Below are 14845 nucleotides of genomic sequence, written 5' to 3'. Positions count from 1 at the left end.
CTATGGATCTGATTCATAGTGCTATTAGAGTTTCTACCACCTTAAACTTATCTAGCCACATTCTGGACATTTCAAGGAATTTAAAAAATATCTTGTTATTCATCAACACATTTATTTAGGGACCTGCCTTGTGGCGACACTGCACAAGTCTCTTTTTTTTGGCGGGGCGGGGTGTGAATGTGTGTGTGTGTGTGTGTGTGTGTAGGGAGCACTGGGGGTTGAACCCAGGGGTGCTTTACCACTGAGCTGTATATCTACTTTTTTTAACTTTTTATTTTGAGACAGGGTCTCACTTAGTTAATGAGGTTGGCCTGGAACTTGGATCCTCCTGTCTCAGACTCCTGAGAATGTGCAACATGCAACATGGTAGTAATCTAAAATTGACTTGATCCCTCCTTTCATAACCTACAATCTAGTAGAGGAGACAGACAAAAGACAAATAAACAGAGACATAATTCCCAATTGTGATAATGAGAAGGAAACAAAATGGGCAAAACTAGGGATTTGCGAGAATTTTGAGACAACTTTAAGGCATTTTGTAAAGGATCACATAATTTGGGATTTTTTTCCCCTAATAATTTCCATAGGTTAAATGCAAGTAATTTCTACTCTTTTTGTCTCTTAGGTGCACTTTGAAACTCCCTGATGAATCCAGGGAACCCTCCACCATATCCAGGCCCAGGTCCGTCGGCCCCGTATCCACCTTATCCACCACAACCAATGGGGCCTTCGGCAGGGCCCTACCCACCTCAGCAGGGGTACCCCTACCCAGGATATCCACAGTACGGCTGGCAGGGTGGGCCTCAGGAGCCTCCTAAGACCACAGGTGAGTGACTGTGAATATGTGGTGTGCATGTATGTAGTGCCACATCACCAAAGAAAATGATTGCATATTTTCTTTGTCAGAGAAGAAACTGGCCTTTGTGACATGTGGTTGATGTTTGGTGGTGATGACTCAAGAGGCCCAGCTCAATTCTTCTTCCTTAATGTCCCTTGTCCCCTCTTAGGGCTGATGACTTTCTGGCCAACATGTTCTCAGGGTCATCTCCTGGAGCACTGGTGTGGGGAAATACCAGTTGTGTTTTTGCTGTAGCCAGTTTTGCTTTTTAGTTTAGCCTGTTCAGCTATTTTATCTGTCAGTGTGTTGACCTTCAAGTCATCCTCTTGCCCTGCTGTTGGGGTTGGTATTCTTTACTAAATTTTTTCATAATTCTGTTTAACCTGCTAGTTGAATTTGCAGCCATCTTCTGAGTCCTCCTCGTGTGCTTAGAACAGTGCTACTCAAAGCTCAGTCTTCAGACAAATGCCAGTCCACAAACAGTGAACACTATTGGACTCTAATGAGAAATACAGAAAGTGAGAGTAAACATTTAGAAACTTTTAGAGCATTTTGATATTCCTGTGACATTCAAGCGTGTAATCTTGCGTTTTACAAAACGTCAGTCAGAGAAAGATTAAAAACAAAACATCTTGAGAAGCACTGTGCTAGATGTCTTGGGACAACTTCATAACTCTTTGGTTTGCAGAATAGCTGTTCTCTTATAGTTTTTTCAACTTTCTAAACCAGCTAATTCTTACAGATGCTTATTATGTGCCAAGTGGTCTCTCAGAAGCCATATATATATAAACATTTAATCTTTGCAACAACCTTGTGAACTTATTCCCATTTTACAATGAAGTAATTGAAGTATAGAGTACAGTAATGATTTGTCCAAGGTCATGCAGCTAGAAACAGCACATCCTAGATTAAGATCCTGATAGTTTGACTTAAACAATCTGAACCTATAATTTATTGCTGCATGTTAGTCCCTCTCCTGCCTTTTCTGAGCTGATTCAGTCATCTGAATTTAGGGCCTTAGGTTTCCTCTGAGAGATTTTCCCACAATTTAATTTCTTACTAATCAAAAGCAATAACAGAATTGATGGTTTATTTTATACTAGGATTTGAGGATTCTTTAGAGTAGGTGGACTCCCTGGAAGAAAAATATATTTAATAGGAATTTTTAAATCAATATGGGAAAGATGTATACTGTCAAATCATAAGCTCTGTTAAGATTGAATAGAGTATTTGAAAGCCTTTAAACAATTTAGTTTATTTTCAAGGAGATCTATTTGGTTGTAAGAGCTTTTATAGTGCATGCTTAGAAAAGTGCAGAAGTATAACTAGTGAAATCAGAGTAGTTAGCATTCAGGTTTGTCACCTCAGGGGGAGATTGTCTGAAAAGAAACCTCATGAACAAAAACAGACCAAAAAGACTCCATACTATAAGTGAATTTGTGTGGAATTTAAGAACAGGCAAAAACCATCTTTGGTGATAGAGACCAGAATAGTGGTTACCTCCTATTGTTGAGTGGGGGAGAGAGAACTAGAGTGAGTAGGATGTTAGACATGGTTCATATCTTAATTTAGATAGAATCACTCTTCAAAATGTACATTTGGGATTTTTTCACTTTCCTATGTATTATACATCAGTGAAAAAAAGGTATAGCATTTGGGTCATCCAACAGACTGAGCCCAGTATGAACCTCATGTTATGTCTTTCACCCATAGTCCTCCTGGTCTTTCTGTCCATTTCCAGGCCAGTTTTGCTTATACCACTCTCTAATATGCATTTGATGAGTTTGGAACTTTATTGAGTTTGTCTAGAACCTTCCTAGGTTTGAACTTTATGCAGAAAATACTCAGATTTGATCCTCCTTCTTACATCCGGTATAATTAAGTATTGATATATTTTTTTTAAATTTATAATTGCAGATAATGCCAAGTGGTCAGGTTATTTCATCTGGGGTCCAGGTTCTATGAATTGGACCTTTTGAAGGTCTAGGCTCATCAACGGATGAACCCTTTGGGGGCCCATTTCATTCTTTGCTCTTGGTATTGTTTCTGGAATTTCTAATCAGAATTGTGTTCTCTTTCTGTGTATCTGAGCCTTATGAAAATTTAAATTTTTTCTTTCCTACTGGGTTGATTTTAGATTTTTCTACTACAACAAATTCTCTCTGCTGAAATTCAAGTGTACACACTTGAATGTCTAGTCATTCTGTTAATGACTAGATAGGTAGAAAAGGTTTCTTTTTCAAAGGAGAAAAGATATCTTTCAGCCATTCTTTTTTGTTGTTCTTTCTAGACATACCTAACAGTAGAGAGTATTTTGACATTATACTTACATGGAGTATAACTTATTCTAATTAGGACCCCATCCTTGTGGTTTTACATGATGTGTCATTTCACTGGTTGTGTATTCATATATGAACATAGGAAAGTTATGTCTGATTCATTCCACTGTCTTTCCTATTCCCATCCCCCTTCCATTCTCTTCATTCCCCTTTGTCTAATCCACTGAACTTCTGTTCTTCCCCATCCCACCTCCCCTTGTGTATTAGCATCTACGTATCAGAGAGAACATTCAAAACCAACATTCTTTGGTTTTTTTTTGGGGGGGGGGCGGGATTGGCTTTTTTCATTTATCATGAAAGTCACCTGATCCATCCATTTACCTGCAAAAGTCATAATGTCATTCTTTTTTATTCCTCCAGCCATTCTTTTTTTTGTGTGTGTGGGGGGGTGGGTACCAGGGATTGAATTCTGGGGCACTTTCCCATTGAGCCACATCCTCAGCCCTTTTTTGTATTTTATTTAGAGACAGGGTCTCACTGAGTTGCTTAGGGCCTCACTAAATTGCTGAGGCTGGCTTTGAACTTGTGATCCTCCTATCTCAGTGTCCCAAACCACTGGGATTACAGGCATGCACCACCTTGCCCAGCCCCCCTAGCCATTCTTAAATGATATCTGGTACCTAGTGAGGTCTTAACAAATGTGTGATGTATGGCTGGGTTGGTGAAATAGATGGCTAATCTAAGCAGAACCTTCTTCCTCATCTGTTTATCATGCAGATTTTGTTTTCCAGATTTTAACTATAACAACAATCCCTTTTTATTTGTCTCAAGAAACCAGCCCTTTGGAAACTGTGACTGGAAGCAGCAGCTGCTTGTGGGAATAGGCTTCCCAGAGGACACACTTGTAGGTTATGTCAAGGATCTCTTGGATGTTTTTTAGTCATGATAATTACAACAACTAGTATTTCTTGAGCACAGTGCTTGATGTTAGCCTCATGTAATCTTCACAACTCTGTAGCATCAGTCCCAGGTAACAGGTAGAATCTGAGGCTCACAGAGGCCATGTTTCAGTTATGAATTGTATAGCACATCACTCCAAAACTCAGAGGCTTAAAATAACAATGATTTGATTATTTCTCATGATTCTGGGAGTTGAGGAAGTTCTGCTTCGTGTGCTCTCTCCTGGGATCACTTGTGTGACTTAATTCAGCTGTCAGCCTGGCTGCAGCTGGGATATCCAAGATGGCCTCCTTCACATGATGGGGGTACTGGTTTGCCTCCGGGAGGCCTCCCTCTATGCACAGTCTCTCATCATTGGTGGACTAGTCGAGTTGCTTTATATGGCAACTAGGTTCCAAGAAGGGTGAAGGTGGAAGCTGCCAGGCTTTGATAGCTAGACCCAGCACTGGCACAGCATCACATACCCTGTATTCCAGGGTTCAAAGCAAGTCACAAGGCCAGCCAGAGCCAGCAGGAGGGGAAAGAGATACCATGCCCCCTTCCCCTTTTTTGGGTAGTGACTTTCCTAAAAAATAATTCACCCATTTAAAGTATTCAATCCAGGCTAGGGATTATATACTAGGGTGCTAGCCTAGCATGTACAAGGCCCTGGGTTCAAACCCAGCACCACCAAAAAAAAAAAAAAGTTTATAAAATATACAATCCAGGGGCTGGGGTTGTGGCTCAGCGGTAGAGTGCTCACCTAACACGTGCAATGCCCTGGGTTCTATCCTCAGCACCACATAAAATAAATAAATAAAATAAAGATTTTGTGTCCAACTACAACTAAAAAAAATTTTTTAAAAATATACAATCCAGTGTAAGTTTATAAAGTATACAACTTAGAATATCCACAGAATTTTCCCACCATCAGTGCTATAATCCCACAGTGTTTTCATCACGTTTAAAAGAAACCCTGTACTCTTTCCAACTCTCTTTCTCCATTAATTCACTTTCTACATATGGATTTGCTTGTTCTGAACATTTCCTATAAATGGAATTATATAGTATTTGGTCTTTTGTGACGGGCTTTTTTCTAAAACATTAGCTTAACGCTTTTAAGGTTTAGCCACGTTGGAACATGGATTAGTACTCCATTCCTTTCTCTTGCCAAATAACATTTCATCATATGGATATACCACATTTTATTTATTCATTCATTAGTTAATGGGCATTTGGGTTGTTTCTGCTTTTTGGCTGTTATGAATAATGGCTATTTACATCTGTTTAGAACAGACCCCTGGATTAAAGGAGCAGAATGTGTGCACAGGGCGAGAAGAATTAATTGTGACCATCTATGCAGACAGTCCATTTCATTCTTCCCTTTCAACAATTCATGTTGCTCTCCATGTGCAAAATATATCCACCCCCAAGACCAGCAGTTATCTCATCTAATAACTACATCAGCTTAAAATCCATCATTTAAGCAGTGTATATGTAGATCAGGCCCCTAGCCGGCCATGCTGCTGTGTGCGCCTTGCCCTGTTCCTTTATTCCCCACCCCTTATCCCCACTCTGCCCCCACCCTTCCCTACACATCTCTGGAGGTCAAAATAAAATATCACCTCCACCTGGCCACCATGGCTTCAGTGGTATCGTGCACAGGCTTCTTTCAGAGCACCTCCTCCCTCTCCTAATTCAGTTAGTTTCCATTTTATGTCCAGTTTTGCTCCTTAGTGTCTGGATTCAATCAGCTGAGTTGTAGTTTAGGCTTTTCCTATATGTTTTAGTCAGGACTATGAAGGCTGCAACTGATAGAACCTCAGCCTTAAATATCAACCAGCTGCAGAGAATCACCAACACCTAAGTAAAGAAAGACTCCAAGATGAAAGATGGTGATCCAAACAGACAGGAAAAGGGACTCTGAAGAAGCAGATGCTGCAAGGAGTTGAAACCCTCCCACACAATATTGGGGCAGGAATTATCCAATATTCTCAAGATGTATAGGAAGATAAGTCTTAATGACATAAGGGCAGAAATGTATAGAAGCAAACTCAGGAAACAGAAGCAAAAGCACTTAGCCAAGAAGAATGTGAAACTGACCTCAGCCTAAGGATTAAATCCAAAAGACCCATTTGGTAGCCAGATATTGCCAAACCTGAATCTAAGGCTTTTGAGACTGATAGAAATTTGTTGTGTGTTTTGATTATCTATTGGTATGTCACAGACCATCTCAAATAGAGGCTCTGTAATTTGGACAGGGCAGGAAAAATCTCTTCTGTGTGTGACATCTACTGGGGCAGGAACATAGACAATGGTAACCAGTGTGCAGGGTTGGGTACATGCCCTTTCTGTCCTGCACTATCATTCTTAAACTTTACTACTGGCTTTTTTTTTAATATTTATTTTTTTTAGGTGTAGATGGATACAACACAATGCCTTTATTTTTTTTATGTGGTGCTGAGGGGTCCTGCCCATGCTAGGTGAGCGCTCTACCGCTGAGCCACAATCCCAGCCCCCTACTGGCTTTTTATCATGTCCTAAGGGGTGCTATTGAGTTGACTTACACCTGCAATGCAGAGAAAAGCCATTTGGTTTGGCAGCTGCCTCAGAAAGCAGAGGGAGGGAACACAATGGGAGGTCCCAGAAGGTTCTGTCCCGAAATGCTGTTATTCCTGCATGTGTCTTAACCAGTCTTGGCCTTTCTACTCTCATGTTTTTTGTTTTTTAAATCTTTCTTCCCTTGAAGGTTTGATTCAGTTCAGTTTTGTTCTGTTCACTGTTTCAGTGGAATCTTTTACTTCTGACTTTATGTATTTACTTTAGTACGAGGATTGAACTCAGGTGCACTACCACTGAGCTACATCCCAAGCACCGTCCCCCACTGTTTTCCTTTTTTTATCCCCAGCCCTTTTTATTTTTTAAATGTTGAGATAGGGTCTCACAAAGTTGCCCAGGCTGGCCTTGAACTGGTGATACTCCTGCCTCAGCCTCCTAAGTAGTTGGAATGACAGGTGTGCATCACCCCACCTGACTTCTGATTCATTTTAACAAAAAGTTGTCTCAGTTCCAAAAAAGAAAAAAAAAAGTGTCTAGTATCTGACATCTCAGCTAAGATAGTTTGACTACCTGGGCTGGATGTCTCTCCCTCCACGGGGCTTCTCAGTGCTGCTCTGTGGATCTGTCTCAGGGTGTTGAACCTCGTTTGTGTTAGAGCATAAGAATGGAAGCTGCCAGACTGTCTTTAAAAAAATAAAAACTCAGTGTTTTAATTTTGAGACAATTTCAAACATGCAAAAAAAAAATGATTCTGTATACCATGTACCCACATTTCCTCAAGTCTTACATAAACACAATACAGGGATCTGTCAGATTTTCTTACCCCTTAGGCTCAGAGATCTCAGAATGTCATTTCTATCTCACTCTTTTGGTCAAAGCAGCCACAGCTTTGTCTGGCCTAGATTCTAGGGGAAGGGGAAATAGATTTCACCCCTTGAATGGGTGGGTGGGTAGAATCGCTTTGCAAAAATGGATGGGGAATGGAAAATCTCTAGAAACATTATCTCCACCCTCAGTGGTGACAGGTGAACTTAGGTTCAGTGAAGCATTGTAGTAACAGAACTACTTCTAGGTTCTTATGATGTGGCATACTAACAGGACTATTAAAAGTGAAAAAATTAAATGCTGTAGTATCTCTAGTCTTACATCAGAAAATAGCAATTTTGAAGGAAAGTTCTGTGAATTGGCTAGGGGGTCAAACAAGAAGAAGAGTTTTAATTCTATCACCAAATTAAAATGATCCTACTCAGATACCTCAGATCATCAGAAATGCAAAAATTCTCAGAAATCCATCCAGATTAATCACCCTTCTAACCCCATAGAAGACATCGCTAGTCCATTATGGCTCTTGCTGCCAGACATAAATGTGGTGGCCTCAGAGTCCTCCTTACCCAAACATTCTAAGCAGCCACTATGAATAGGTTTGAATTGTTAGAGAAGATGAACTCAGTCACCATTCCTTACTAAGCTAACCTCCTTTTTAGAGATATTCAAACTGAAGCCTGGAAACTTTGACTTGCCAGGGTCAGTGAGTCTTAACTAGAGTGGAAGGCTCCTCATTCCAAACTGAGCACATGTCCTCATTGTACCCTGCTTCTATGATCCAGTGCAGATTTGGCAGAGACTCTCTAACACCTACTGAAGAAGAATACTTTTTTCCAGCCCTTTTCCTCCCTTATCTGGTCAACCTGCCAAAAACCAAAATAAAACTACCTAGTAGTTAGCAAGACACCAGTTTCCTGGTAGACAGGGATAGAGTGTGATAGAGCTGGATTCAAATCCTCTTATTAAGCAAGCTCCTTAATCTCCCTGATCTTAATCTCCCCTCCCCTTGGAAGCTTCATGAAGGCAGAGTTTCCTTTGTCTTCAACTCTGTTTCCATGAATTCTAGAATATCTATCTATCTATCTATCTCAGTACTACACATATATATGTGTGTGTGTGTATTCTATATACACATATTTATGCACATATTCTATTTGTATATATCATACATGTATGTACATATCATATATATATATATATATATATATATATAGTGTGTGTGTGTGTTATATATATATCCTCAGTATGTATTGAATGAATGAATATGTATTGAATAAATAAATAGTAATAAATTTTACTCTTTTGTGGTGGCTGTGATTCATGTTAGGTGGCCCTCCTAACTTTCCCTTTGAGGTCCTTCCATTGTTATTTAACTCTTTTGCGTCCACAGTTGAGGTTTTGCACATGTTCTTCTGGGTCAGAACTGTGATATCTGGCAACATACTAATTAAAATAAAATAAGCTCTATTTTAGCATCCCTTTGGGATCTCCCCATGGAGCTCCAAAGCCCAATTGGCTTTTGAACCAGGTTCCAAGCCAGAAGCTACCCAGTGACCCTATTACAATTCTTTTTAATTGGAGGAAACAGAAGGGGAGTGTATCTTCTGGGCTATCAGGCCCTTGGCCAGGGAGCGTGATGTCAAGAGGCCTCTTTTAGCCCACAAGTCAGAGATTGTGGGGAGGTGATAGAGTGGCGTGTTTTGCTTTCTACACACTATTCTTGGTGTCTCACGTTGTGTTCTTTCATCAGTCAGTGTGTGGATAGAAGGGAAAGAAATTTCGTGGTCTGGCATCTCTGGCTAATTGGCCTGGGGTGTGGAATTATAGCTGGTTTGTGTGGGCCTTGTGTGCTTCTTTCATCAGCAGTTCCTGTCAGGCATCTGCACTCCCAGGAAGCCTTTCCAGCATAGACAAGCCTGGTCTCTACTTTCTTTGCCAGGTATCAGGTGACAGACCATCCCAGCAAGGACACTGCATAGGGCCACCAAAAGTCACATTGGCTTTGAAATTTAGGTAGGGTTTCTTCAGTTCTCTGGACTTCCTTTCTATAAAATTGGAATTATCCAACCATGGTAAAGAATAACTAAAGGAATACAGTTTATGACTCCTTAGTGGTTAATGAGGAAGAGTTAGTGCCCTCACAAACTTTTGAGCTTTTGCTTGTGGATGGAACCAGAAGCTCTCAGAGAAAGGAGGGGAAACCAATTACTAAGGGTCCCTCTTTATCTACCCTGAGGGTCCCCACTGGCCTGAGGCAAAGGGGACAGCTCCAAAGTCATCTCTCGTCTGTGACTAGAATTCTTCCTTCCGTTGATGTCCTGTACTGTGTAATTCTACCCAGACTCCCTAATTCCTCCTTATTTCACTCATTAGTGAAAGCCAACCCTTGAGGTGACCAGCAAGGGCCTATGTGAGCAGGCTGCTGCTGCCTCTCTGACACCTATCACCTGGCTACCTGCTCACTCTGCTCCTTCTCAGGCTGACCTGGGCACCAATCAGGTATACTCCTACCCCAGAGCCTTTGTGGTTGCCGTTCTTGTCCCTCAAGATTCCCACCTGGCTTCATGACCTCATTTTCTTTTGATTTTTGCTCAGCTGTTACATAGCGAGAGAGGCCCCCCAACACATCCCATCCCTCCCATGTATAGCACCCAAACAGGTTCCCTATGTCCTGTTCTTCTGCCCTTTTCCCTGCCTGACCTAATTTTGTGTGCTAGTTCCCTGGCTGCCTTTCTGTTCCCACAGGAACCCAAGCTCCTTGAAGGCAGGGGCTTTCGTATGTTACATTTACTACCTGAATTCCAAGTATTTGTCGAGTGGCTGAGCCTTGCTCCCATGTCCTCTGGCATTTCATTTTCAGGCCTCCCTGGGTTTCCTTTTCCTCCTCATGTCATCTCTATACATACTACTAAGATAGTGTCAAGAGTCAGGCCTGGTGCTCAGTAGCATGTCCTTTATCATTTAATTAGCATGACAGTTAAACCTCTAGAAAGTAATTTGCCCAAGGTCAGAGCCAGCTAGTGGCAGAGCCAGGCTGTACTGACATTCCCTGTGTGGCTCCACCTCTAGTGTGAGTCACCAGCTCCTTTGGGCTCTGCTCCATTGCTGCTTCCCCCTTCAGAACTTGACAAGGGCCAGGCTTGGTGTATCTTGTGCCCCCTCTGGTAATTTGTCCTCTCGGCTTCCTGGCTTATCTTGTTGCCTGCCTTCTTAGTGGCAGCTGTGACTCTTGTGCAGAATACTCCTCCATATGTTGATCCTTCATTTATATTTGTTCAATCCATTTCACCTTCCTCTCTCCTTTCACATCTATTGACACATGTTCTGGGACATTCTTTTGAATCTTCAAATGCTTGTGGTGTTTTTGTAGACTCCTATGGAAAGTGCCTTAAGGTCCCACAGTGTCTCTAAGGCTTTAGGTGGGCTTGTCAGAGGTGTGAGAAGCTCATGGTTTCTGGTCCAGCAAGTGGGGCTGGGCACATAGACCTTTTTCTAGGAGAAGGGAAAGATCACTCTGATGGTCACAAGGACCATTTTCTCTGGTTCCCCAACTAGAAAATAAAATAGTTTATGGGGTCCTCTGGCATTTGTGGATCTTGAAATGTGTTCTGACACCAACTTTGTTTTTCAGTCATCTTAAGGCCTTTCCTTTCCCTACCCCAGAGAAGATATGGAGTGTAGAGTTTGCTGCTCTTTGGCCCAGCCAGACTGCGGCACTTTGGTTTGGAGGGAAACCATTCCTGCTTCCTTTCTGTAGTGTCTTTTTAGGCTCCAGTTAGTTTGGAGGCGTTTCCTCTGTCCTGGGCTCTATATGTACAACTTTAAAATTTAAGTATTTTTTATGCCCTCCTTATAATTTTTTTATTGTTCTTAGAATAATGACCAGTATCCAGAGGCCTTGAGGCCCCTCAGGGTCTGACTCTGCTACAGGTTAGGTTTTAGCTCCTCCCATCATCAGACACCCTTCTCCCACATGGCCTTTGTAAATGCCATTTCCTCTGTATGAGCTGGAAATTTTTTACCCCCTATTGGCTCCATACAGGTAACCTCTATAAATCCTTCACATGTCACTAATGCATCAATACTATGGTGACACTGAGTGGTACCCCCCACCTCCCAGTCTGGATTGGGTTTTTTTGTTTGTTTGTTTATTCATTTTTTATTGTGCATTATAGTTGTACATATGGATGGGATTTGTTTTTACATATTCATACATGCACACAAAATAATTTGGTAGATTGAGTTTCTGTCCTGCAGATTTATAATTTTCAGTTTTGACTCTAGTTTAGTTATAGAATTAAGTGCTTCTTGATATCTAAAACTCCACGATAGGAGACTTGTCTAATTGTACGGACCGATGGATTTCCCATTAGCTGTCAAGTTACTAAAGATGAAGAAGAGTTTAGAAGTAATGTAGGAGAGAGGACAATATGAGCCTGGAAAAAGTTTTTTCAGGTTGTTAAATCTGGGCTTGATTTTGCAGAACAGACTGCATTACTTTTCTCTCCTTCAAACTTACTCATTTTTTGGTTTGAGGTCTGAGCAGAAGATTCATTATGTAGCAGGGGCTGGACCCCTGGGTCAATACTGGCAGTCATAGACCTCTGAATAATCAAAATTGAGAGATGTAGCTCGATGACATCCTTACCTCTATCTACCAAGTTCCAGCCCTTACTCTTTCTCTACTCTATAAGCATAGTAATAACATTCATTGACTTTTTAAAAATTCCACTTATAATCCAGATACTCTATCATCTCATCATTTTCATGTTATTTCCTGGGAAGTTCTGGCTTACACACGTCATTTGTATCTGGCTGTCACTGAAGTGTAGAGATCATTGTATATTGTATATCTGTATATTGTAGTTTGCAGCATCCTAGCCTCTAGACACTAAATGCCAGGAATATCTCCTCAGTTTTGACAACCAAAAATTTTTCCAGGCATTACCAAATGTCCCTTAGGGGCCGACATCACTCTCCTTTGAGAACCACTACCACAGAGTCTGAATAATTAAAAATTTAAGTGGGTCATTGCCTTTGAGCCCATTGAAGGAAAAAAGCTTTCCTAATTAGCTTCTTCAGCAACTGAAAAATACATGACTTTTTCTGGTGGCCTGCTGAGGGAGGTAGTTTTGGGAATTTGGAACTATAAAAAACTCCCTCTGACTGGACAGGCTTTGTACCTGAGCCTCTTTACAGTCTGAGGCTGGAGCATCTGGTGTTCAGTAGCAATTCCTATGTTAAAACAGAACAAAAGAAGTTTGAGACCAGTGATTCAAATCTTTTAATATTAAATATTAGATACTTATTATATGCAATAATTAATAAATACTATCTGAATACTAGAGCTAATATTTGCCTACTAGTTAGTGTAGGTTGGTCATGTTTATATATTAACTCATTTAGTCCTCAGAACAACCTCTGGGTAGGTCTTGGTGTTATCTCTGTCATAAAGATAAAAAAAAACTGAAGGGTGAACTTGTTCAGCACACAGCTAGGAAGCGGTGGAGTCGGACTGAAACCCAGCAGTCTCGCTCCATCCAGAGCCTGTCTCCTCAGCAGCCATAATTTACTGAGCATGCTCTGCCATCCCTGATTCTAAGCTGAAAGCTTTGTATACATGGCTTCCAATTTTTATATAGTCTTTCAGGGTAAGTTATATTATCTCACATTTTACAGATATGGAATCAGGGGCTTGGGGAAGCGGTGTCCTGCCCATGATCCCCCAGATCTCTGAGCGAGAGCCTGACATACTTACATGTATCACGTGGCTTCCCACGTATGAGTGAAAAAAAGTTTTGTTTTGTTTTTTGTTGTAGATGGACAGAATGCCTTTATTTTATTTGTTTATTTTTCTATGGTGCTAAAGATGTAACCTAGTACCTCATATGCTAGGCAAGTACTCTGCTACTGAGCTACAGCCCCAGCCCAAGTGAAAATTTTTTATGACCTTGTCTTTCTTTTTCCCTGGAGCCACCATTCACTTGTTAAAAAAAAAAAATACCAGTTAATTGACCTCTGTAATTTAGTATTAGTAACTCAATAATGTCACCATTTCTAGTCAGATCTTTTTCAGATGCTTTGTGTCCATTATCCTATTTAATCCTTACAATAGTCCTGGTGGTATCCCATTTTGTAGATGAGAAGACTGAGACTCAGAGAGATAAAATAACTTTCCTAAGTTCTTTTGAAATAGTAACTAGCTGAGCCTTGACTTGAACCCAGGCCTATGTAGTTCTAAATTGTATTCATAACTGTTATGCTCTTTTGCACTCTGTTAGGGAATATCCTTAAAGTACTTTAGAATTATCACACATTATTAGCAGTTGTGAGGAAAGACTTTGTGGGTAAGATGTGTTCTCTGGTGGCACTCAATTGTAACTCCTTTCACAAAAGCAGATGAGACGGGTGTTTAGTGAGTATACTGGGGACTTGGCACCAACTTTGTCCACGGACTCATGACTTCAGGCCTTAACTTGACAGATCTGCTCAGCTAGGCCCAACACTTCAGTGATGGTCTCCCTAGTGACTGCATTGAGTTTCATGGACCTATATGTCATTTGAAGAGAGTCTGATCATGAGGACATGAGGTGCTCTAGACTCCTAAAGATGATCTCAGCTTCTTCCATCTTCTCAGGAATAGAGGCACAATCTGCTTTAGTCAAGTACTTTATACAAAATACTCCATCTTGCCTTTCAAATGCCTTGGCCTGCACAGCACTCTGAGGTAATGGAGTATAAAGACAACTGCTCTGTGCAGATCCCATTTCCTCAGCTGGCTGGTGAGCTGTCTGAGAGCAGGCTGCGTTGGCCAGACCTGGCTGGCCTGGGGAAACAGAAGGTGTTTTGAAGCCTTTGGCTGCTTTCAGACCGGTTTTCTCATTGTTAGCCCTCTGCTATCTGGGTGCAGCCTGGGTCTTCTGCTCTAATACTATTTTACCCCATTTCGCAAACATGACACACCTAGTCCCTTCAGCTCTTGCATAGCTTTCTTCAGTTAGGCTGCTGTAAACAGTGAGCACATTGGTTTAGTGGCCAAGGGAAAAAAAGACTGCTTTGGGGAAAAGGTAGTTAAGGAAATTGTAAGGTGCCACTTGGTTATAGAGTATGTCAGTCCCAGAAGGATTGGAGCCAGGCAGGCACTATTGGGACCTCCCTGTGCCAGCTTCCTTCTGCAGAACAAGTTCAATGTGTAGGGTTCTAGTGTAGGGGATGCCCAGGGTGACAGGGATCTTCCCCTAGGATGCACTCTTCCAAATAGCAATGAAGCATTAGCTGCACTGGAGGGGCCCAAGGGTCAGGGCTTGTGCACAGAGTGATGTGGCTCTCACTACACCAGCTGCCTGTGTGGTACAGTGCCCAGAAGCACCTACTGCCATCCTCCCAGTGGTCAGTGTGGTTAGCC

General features: G+C 41.4%; 1 long non-coding RNA gene across 1 annotated transcript in view; it reads left to right on the top strand.

The window, feature by feature from the left end:
• Positions 1-688: 688 nt before the first annotated feature.
• Positions 689-14845, top strand: part of LOC124103595 (uncharacterized) — a 29248-nt gene continuing 15091 nt past the window's right edge. The window contains exon 1 of the long non-coding RNA XR_006855233.2: positions 689-826. This is a non-coding gene — a long non-coding RNA (uncharacterized LOC124103595). The remainder of the gene's footprint in view (positions 827-14845) is intronic.

The sequence above is a fragment of the Marmota monax genome, unplaced genomic scaffold (genome assembly GCF_021218885.2).
Source record: "Marmota monax isolate L192 unplaced genomic scaffold, Marmota_monax_Labrador192_F-V1.1 WCK01_AAM20220418_F8-fsc00006, whole genome shotgun sequence".
Taxonomy (NCBI): Eukaryota; Metazoa; Chordata; class Mammalia; order Rodentia; family Sciuridae; genus Marmota; species Marmota monax.
This window is presented reverse-complemented; position numbering and strand designations above follow the sequence as displayed.